Genomic DNA, 8,799 nt, shown 5'->3' on the forward strand with positions numbered 1-8,799 from the left:
CCAGGCTGGATTGCAGTGGTGCCATCTCAGCTCAATGCAACCTCTGCTTCCTGGGTTCAAGCGATCTTCCCACCTCAGCCTCCCAAAGTGGAGCTAGAACTACAGGCATGCATCACCATACTTGGCTAGTTTGTTTTGTTTTTTTAGAGATGGGGTTTCACCGTGTTGGCCAGGCTGGTCTGAAACTCCTAGCCTCAAATGATCCACCTGCCTCAGCCTCCCAAAGTGCTGGGATTACAGGTGTGAGCCTGGATGACATCTTTCTTAGTGTATCACATCAGTGCATGATAATCAGTTTGTATCATCCTTGGTGATATTAAATGTAGTCATTAGGTTACCATCGTAGCTGCCAAATCTCTCCATTGCAAAAGATTCATTTTCCCCTTTATATGTAAGTCATCTATTGGCTGAATTTGAGATGTTGACAGTTCTGTTTTCCAGCAATCGTTCACTCAATGGTTGTAGTATCATTTGAGCCTTGCTTGAACCAACTCTTACATTGGTAGCTTAAAAATAGTGATTTTTCAGGACCGGGCATGGTGGCTCATGCCTTTAATCCCAGCGCTTTGGGAGGCCCAGGAGAGTGGATCACTTGAGCTCAGGAGTTCAAGGCCAGACTGGGCAATATGATGAAGCTACGTCTCTACTAAAAATATGAAAATTAGTCGGGCTTGGTAGTACATGCCTGTAATCCCAGCTATGCAGGAGGCTGAGGCAGGAGAACTGCTTGAATCCGGGAGGCAGAAAGCTTGCCCCACTGCAAACCAGCCTTGGTGACAGAATGAGACTCAGTCTCAAAAAAAAAAAAAAATTACGATTTTCTGTTTGTAAAATTTTTTCTTTATTTCTTTGTGGATATTATTTTATAAAGAAGAGCTGTCCTTTCCCTATTTCTGTGCCCCATTTGTTTTTATCAATATGGATTAAAAAATCATTATTTATTGATTTCGGTCACGATTTCCTTTACTCCTCAAATTAACCCAGATTCAGTCAGTGGGAACCTCATCGAGCTGTTTCTCTGACCCTTTGCCATATCCCCATCAGTTTTTTTGTTTTGTTTTGTTTTTGTTTTTTGCACTTTCATAGTTTCTAGCACAATAAGATGTTCTGTGAGTACCTTTCACTTTACTTGCCTCAGTCCCAGAATCAGCCATTATCCTAAAGAGCTCCCTGGTTTCTTGTGGTGGGTAATGGCATTGACAAACTGTGATCTGGGCACAAGATGTCTTTATTGCTACATGAATACCTTTTGCTTCTAGGCCCTTTTAAGTGAACAGAGCTAGCAGTGAATATTTTTAAGTATATATGTATGTATTTGTATACATATGAAGATTTGATACTGATTTCTGTAATTCTAATTTAACAATATGGTTCTTTTTTCCTTCGTTTAATAGTTGTATTTCCTTTAGAGCCCTGGTTACTTACAACATCAATATATTTCAAAAGATTTACACATTTGCAGGATACTATAATATGCAAAAGTAGCTTCTGAATTACTACATAAATACCACTATCAACAGTAAATGTATTATGTAATGTTTATGTTTTTTGTAATTCTTTTTATCCTTAAGGCATTTTTGTAATTCTTTTTATCCTTAGGGTATTTTGCACTGACGGTGTTCAGTTAGTGAGTTCAAAAATTATTTGGATTAATTTGTTTTATCTTCTGGGTGGTTTTATTATCTATTTACTATATAGTTTCATTTATATTAGGATTGAATTTTAGGTTTTTTATCTCCCATTAATTGTCAAGGTGACTTACATATTAAGAATTAAACATTAACATAGTTCAGAATTCCAGTATATAAAATGATATATTTAGATGTCCCATCTCTTTCCCTATCCCCTCTCTCCTGTTTCCACTAATCTCCTGAAGGTAATCTGTTTCATTTCTGGGTTATTCTTTCTGTATATCTTTTTGTAAAAATAAGCAAATGAATCATCTATGTATATGTAATGTATGTATATATATTCTTATTCCCCCTTTCTCTAATATAAAACCTACTACCTTAGATGTATTCTTGAGCACGTAGCTTGTTTTCCTTAACATATTCTCAGGATTTCAAAATCACTCCATCTAACTTCATAAAGATTGTCCTTATTCCTTTTTTATGGCGATACATAGTTCCATCTGTGAATATGCTATACTTCATTCAGTCTTTTCTTTATAGCATGCAGGATGACTGTGGTATTTAGCTCTTATAAATAATGCGACAAAGAAGAACCTGTGTATATGTTTTATTTTTTTCTTATTATTAGAATGTGTCCTCATTAAATGACTCACAGGAGGCAGCCAATATCACATTATATTAATAGCAATTAAAACTAGCACTCTATTTTCATTTTAGGAGACTTGAACACAGTGGCAGGGCTGGAAAAAGAACTGAGTAATGCCAAAGAGGAACTTGAACTCATGGCTAAAAAAGCAAGAGAAAGTCAGGTGAGTTTTCTAGTCAAGTCTTAATTTTTTTTTTTTTTTTTTTTGAGACAGAGTTTCACTCTTGTTACCCAGGCTGGAGTGCAATGGCGAGATCTCGGCTCACCGCAACCTCCGCCTCCTAGGTTCAGGCAATTCTCCTGCCTCAGCCTCCTGAGTAGCTGGGATTACAGGCACGCGCCACCATGCCCAGCTAATTTTTTGTAGTTTTAGTAGAGATGGGGTTTCACCATGTTGACCAGGATGGTCTCAATCTCTTGACCTCGTGATCCACCCGCCTCGGCCTCCCAAAGTGCTGGGATTACAGGCGTGAGCCACCGCGCCCGGCCCAAGTCTTAATTTTTAAATCCCGATTTTCTTTCAAAATAGTCCCTATTTAAAAGCGTATAATTCTTCAAGTACAATATCTGAGTACAAATGCCAGGTATGAGTTTTTTCTTTTTGGGGAAAAATCTAAGTTATTTTGTATATACAGTATCTTAACAAGATGCTCCTGTTTTTATATTGGGACCATTAAAACTTACTAAGTGCTGGAAAAACACAACTCTCGCTCCCTATTGCTAATTGGAATAAAACAACTCTAAAGGCCGGGCGCGGTGGCTCACACCTGTAATCCCAGCACTTGGGAGGCTGAGGCGGGCTAATCACTTGAGATCAGGAGTTGGAGACCAGCCTGACCAATATGGCGAAATACCATCTCTACTAAAAATACAAAAATTATTCAGGTGTGGTGGCGGGTGCCTGTAATCCCAGCAGCTCGGGAGGCTGAGGCAGGAGAATCACTTGAACCCGGGAGGCAGAGGTTACAGTGAGCTGAGATCGTGCCATCAGACTCCAGCCTAGGAAGGAGGAAAACTCCGCTTCCAAAAAAATAATGATAATAGTCAAGCACTAGTGTAAATAGGAAGTATTGTGTGATTGCTGCTTAGAGTTAAGGACATTAGACCCATGAAATTAGTTTTAGAAACATGAAACAAGAGAAACTTGAGTATAGTCAATGTTTATTGAGCGTTCATATGCAATAAACATACCCAGTAGTGCTGGGTATTTAAATTAGCACTAATGCTTACAACTCTACACAAAGTAAATGGTGTTGGCCCCATTATTGTAGATGAAGAAGCTGAAACACTGATTCTCTTTTAGAATGAGAGTGGAGAATAGTCATGTAACTAATAAATGCCAAAGCTTTGATTCAAACTCCAGTCTTTTGTGACTTCACATAATTCCTAAGATTCATTTTTCCCATCTTACGCTTTAAGTCTCTTGAGTATAGACTTTTCAGCAATTCTTTTAGAAGAGGCCTTTCAGCCTTAGAGATTCCCTTCCCCTTACCTTTCCTGTATATGTTTTCTTTTTCTGTTCCTAGAACAGAAAAAAGTCTGGTGTACCTACAGAGTCATAAGTGAGGAGTAAAATGGCAGATATTCAAGTTGGAAATGTAGGCAGGAACCAGATCACTAGGTTTGTTAAAAGAATTAAATATAGACAGGAAATATGTATTTCCTAAATATACACACAGCTAGTTGCATATTCGACGGTGATGTTGAAGAAATACGAGGCACACAGCGCACAGTTGCAGGCTTAAAACTAACAGCTTGTTTGTTACTCTGGCATCTCTTTTAGAAGGTCAGTCAGTGTCATGGCTTCCTAAATTAACTTTAGCTAGTCTAAATAGCTCCTTAGGTTTTTTCCTACCTTTTGCCATAGCTAGATCTGTAATATGGAACCTGTGTTTATATTTGTGATGGAATTAACATATTTTATCTTTTTATTATCATATTTCTGCTTACAAACAGACTCATGTTTTTGACTCAGTTTTTAGGACATGAGAATGTCTGTCATTGAAGAAATACCAGTTTTTAAAATCCCGTCATCTCCGTTACTTTCTGTGGTTCTACCTTAGCTGTTATCTGATTATTCACGTCAGGTATTTTAGTTTCCACATGCTCTTCCTGTTTTTCTCACAGATACCAAATCCAGAGTAATGTTACTTTTTGGTTCTGTCCTGTTTTCAGGATCATGAAATTCTAATGCCTATGAATGGGTATTTTGAGGGGGTGATATTTAGCTATTGCTAACTTGCTTTAAAGGGTTTATTTAAAATAACTTGCCCTTATCATAAAGACTGTATAGATATGCAGCATCTACTGGGAAGACGTTATAACCTGGTGGCTCTGAGTCCACTTCCCCAAGTTCACATTCTAAATTTACCACTTACTAGCTAGCCCTGTGATTTTTGTACAAGTTCCTTAATTTCTCTCAATCACCTTGTCTGTAAATTGAAGAGTAGAAGTCACCTTATGTATAAATCAAAGAGGAGTTATAGGATTGTTGTGAGGATTCACTTCTTCATTCATTAGCTATATGGGAACCTTCTCTCAACTTGGGCTAGTGCTGGGGATAAGGTAGTGAATGAAATCAGCAAGGTCTCTGGCTCTATGTAATTTCCACTAGGGAGATACAGACAATAAACAGATCAATATAGATGATAGTAAGTGATATGAGGGAAATGATAGAAAGTAACGTGGATGGAGACCATCTTAAATAGGGTGGCCAAAGAAGGCTTCTCTGAGCAGATGACACGTAAGCTGGGACCTGAGAATTAGAAAGAGACAGCCCTGGGAAAGATATTTCGGGCAAAGGGGGTAGTAGTTGTAAAGGCCTAGAGTTAAGAGAAAGTCTGGTGTTCCTAGAACAGAAAAAGTCGAGTGTACCTACAGAGTCATGAGTGAGGAGTAAAATGGCAGATATTAAAGTGGGAAAAGTAGGCAGGAACCAGAGCACTGGGTTTGTTAAAATAATTAACTATATACAAAGCATTTGTTAGAAAGCCCGTGGCATAGTAAATGTTAGCAGGTATGGATATTATTATTATTATTATTATTCTTTTTTTTGACACAGAGTCTTGCTCTGTCACCTAGGCTAGAGTTCAATGGCGTGATCTCCACTGACTGCAACCGCCACCTCCCCTGTTCAAGCGATTCTCCTGCCTCAGCCTCCTGAGTAGCTGGGATTACTGACATTCACCACCATGCCTGGCTAATCTTTGTATTTTTAGTAGAGACGGGGTTTCACCATTTGGTTCAGGCTGGTCTTGAACTCCTGACCTCATGATCCACCCACCTGGTCTTCCCAAAGTGCTGGTATTACAGGCATGAGCCATGGTGCCCAGCCTATGATGAGTTTTAATGAACTTTGTCATAACCAAGTATTTATCATTTTCTGTTGAGAACACTGAAAGTTGAGGGCATGTAGTGCTAGCCCTTGGCAGCATTCCTTCAGAGGTGGCGGCATGTTCTTCCATCTGGAGGCATGTACTGTTTGGTGATCTCTTGTGATGTTAGCAGCTTTTGTGGTTTGATGCCTAATCCATTAATTGATTAAGGGTTGCAAAATGGAGATATCCTAATGCTATCATTTTTTTCCTCTATCAGATGAGGTACTTACATGAAAACTTCATCTCTTCTTGTTTCTGCTAATGGTCACCATTCTTTTTCAGTATCATAATAAGCTTGTTAAACAAATTTGATGTGTTTTATGGTGCCAGTTATGGTGGAAGATGTCATTAAAAACAACTATTACATCTTCCCATAAAACATCGTTTGTTACTATACTGCATGGATTTTTTATTTGATCCTGTAGAGCCCTGTTCTTATCTCATTTTCTCTTGCATTACTGGCTGATGGTGATATGATATGCAAAAGCATTTGCCTCCGTGTTAAAATGTAAACATGGCAGCTATTGTTTCCTCTATTCACAGTTGGAACTTTCTGCTCTACAGTCCATGATGGCTGTGCAAGAAGAAGAGCTGCAGGTGCAAGAGGAAGAGAGCCACAGGTGCGGGAGGAAGAGCTGCAGGTGCAGGCTGCTGATATGAAGCCTCTGACAAGGAAAGTACAGAGTAAAGAAGACCTCATAAAGGTCCTTCCAAACTTTTTATAGACCATTGAAAATGTTCACATCTCAGATTACCTGTAGGGCATCTTCAGACAGTATTTGCACACATTGAATCCCTTGCCCGGTGCTTATCAATATCTCACTTGAAAGTATAGGCAGACTGTTTCAAGAACATTTGTCTGTGTGCTTGTCAACTGCATAATACTTTGATTACTATTTTCATGTTTACACTTACTTTTTGACTTCTAGGACCTGCAAATACAACTGATTTTCCTGAAGACATACCAGCTGTGGAACGCCTGACCCAGGAAGTATTACTTCTTTGGGAAAAAGTTGCTTCGAGTAGAATCCCAGCGTCAAGAACTATCAGGAAACCAAAGACAACAGGTAAGTTATTGGAATATAGACTCACTCACACACATACACTCTCTCTGTCTCTCTCTCTTCCCCCCTTTCTCTCTCTCTCTCTCCATAAATATATATATATTTATATTTATATATAAACATATATATATTTATATATAAATATAAATATATATATAAACATATATATATTTATATTTATATATAAATATATATATTTATATTTATATATAAATATATATATTTATATTTATATATAAATATATATATGTATATTTATATATTTATATTTATATATATGGAGTCTCACTGTGTCACCCAAGCTGGAGTGCAGTGGTACAATCATGGCTCACTGCAGCCTCAAACTCTTGGGGCTCAAGGAATCCTCCTGTCTCAGCCTCCTGAGTAGCTGAAGCTGCAGGTGCATACCACCACACCTGGCACAAACCTTGTTTTTCTACTGTGAAATAAACCATGGTATTGGTTTTTCATAAATGGTATTTCATCGGGAAACTGCTCTGAGGTTTCCTACTTTGGTCAGTAGCAGGTATAGATGCCTCTTTCTGACGTGTGTGGTTCTGTAAAGAGCAGCAGTTCTTTCGGACACATACCAATAGTTATCCCTCACACTCATACGTAAGTCACCTCCCTCTCAACTGAATCTTTTTCCTCTGTCTGCATTTAACCATGTTCAAATTTCTCCCAGTTGAAAAAAAAAGAGAAACCCCTGCTTTTGCCCCAACTTTCTTTGTAGCTACAGCCCATTTAACCTTTCCTTTTCAAAAGACTCACTTGCCTGTACTCCCTGTCTCCATTACAAACTACTCTAACTACTCACCCCACTCCATTCTGGCTTTCAACTCTACCTTCAACAACTCTGTTGGTTATACATGATTATAGCTCGTTATCTTTATAGCAGTATTACACTCACAATGACACACGTCTATGATTAATGAACGTCTTTTCCTCCACTAGATAGTAGGCTTTCCCTTAGAACCTGGAATGGAGTCTTTCCCATGGAAGGTGCTCAGTAAATATGTATTGAATGAATGAAGAATACTGGTAACTCATATGTTTCCCTCTTGATGTCCCGCTTTCCTCTTACTCCTTTCTCTTAGCTGCTTTCCTGTGCTTCTAGCTTCTCCTTTTTATTCTTTTTGCTCCCATGTTTGAATTCTAACTTACAGGGTGTTAAGGATTAAAAAAATAATATGACATTGATTTGAAAACTATACAATACTATCAAAAGCTTAAGTACTAAGATAGCGGACTTTTTAAGTCATAGTACATGCTAATGCATTTTCCTGCTTCTCGGGAAAACTACGCAATACTATCAAAAGCTAAGTACTAACATAGTGGGGTTTTTAAGTCATAGTATGTGCTAATGCATTTTTTTGTTTCTCAGGGTTAACTGTGGCTTCATGTCTCACTGTGCCATTTGTGTATTGCTTCTTTGTTTTCTCAGTTTCAGCTGATGCTAGAAGGATTAGTAGATGAACAGAGTTGGCTCAGTGAGGACTTACAAGCAAAGAGACAGCTCTCTAGCAGTCTGGTGGAGTTCCATGCCCATCCAGAGAGGTAAGAGAATGGCTATTTTTCCTTTTATTCTTTGTTGGAATTTTTATTTCTTTTACTATTGTATTCTTTCTGTGCCTTTTCTTTTTCATTAAGTGCAGATGCTTACGATACTGAACAGGGGATTAAAAAACAGGGATAATGACTGGGGCTACCCACGTTGTCATTTGTTTTATGGATTGCTCTGAGCCTTGGTGTCAAAATCTTAAGTCAGGAATAGTGCCTGTTTCACACAGCAATTGCAGAGATCAAATAAGAAGACAGCTTTGGTGTCTAAAACAATGCCTTGCATATAGTCAGCACTCAATATATGTTCCCTTCCTTTTGTGATCCATGTCCTGTTAAAGGCTGTTCTATTATAAAAGTAAGGCTACACCCTGTCTCTACTGAAAACACAAAAATTCGCAGGGCATGGTAGTGTGCGCCTGTGGTCCCAGCTACTTGGAAGGCTGAGGCAGGAGAATCAGTTGAGCCCAGGAGGTGGATGTTGCAGTGAGACAAGATCGCGCCTGGCGACAGAGGCACTC

The 8,799-nt window shown here is 38.5% G+C and overlaps 1 pseudogene; it reads left to right on the forward strand.

Annotated features, from left to right (window-relative positions):
- LOC108298330 overlaps window positions 1-8,714 on the forward strand; it is a 15,336-nt pseudogene extending 6,622 nt beyond the window's left edge.
- The last annotated feature ends 85 nt before the right edge of the window (window positions 8,715-8,799 follow it).

Source organism: Cebus imitator, unplaced genomic scaffold (assembly GCF_001604975.1).
Source record: "Cebus imitator isolate Cc_AM_T3 unplaced genomic scaffold, Cebus_imitator-1.0 Scaffold938, whole genome shotgun sequence".
Taxonomy (NCBI): domain Eukaryota; kingdom Metazoa; phylum Chordata; class Mammalia; order Primates; family Cebidae; genus Cebus; species Cebus imitator.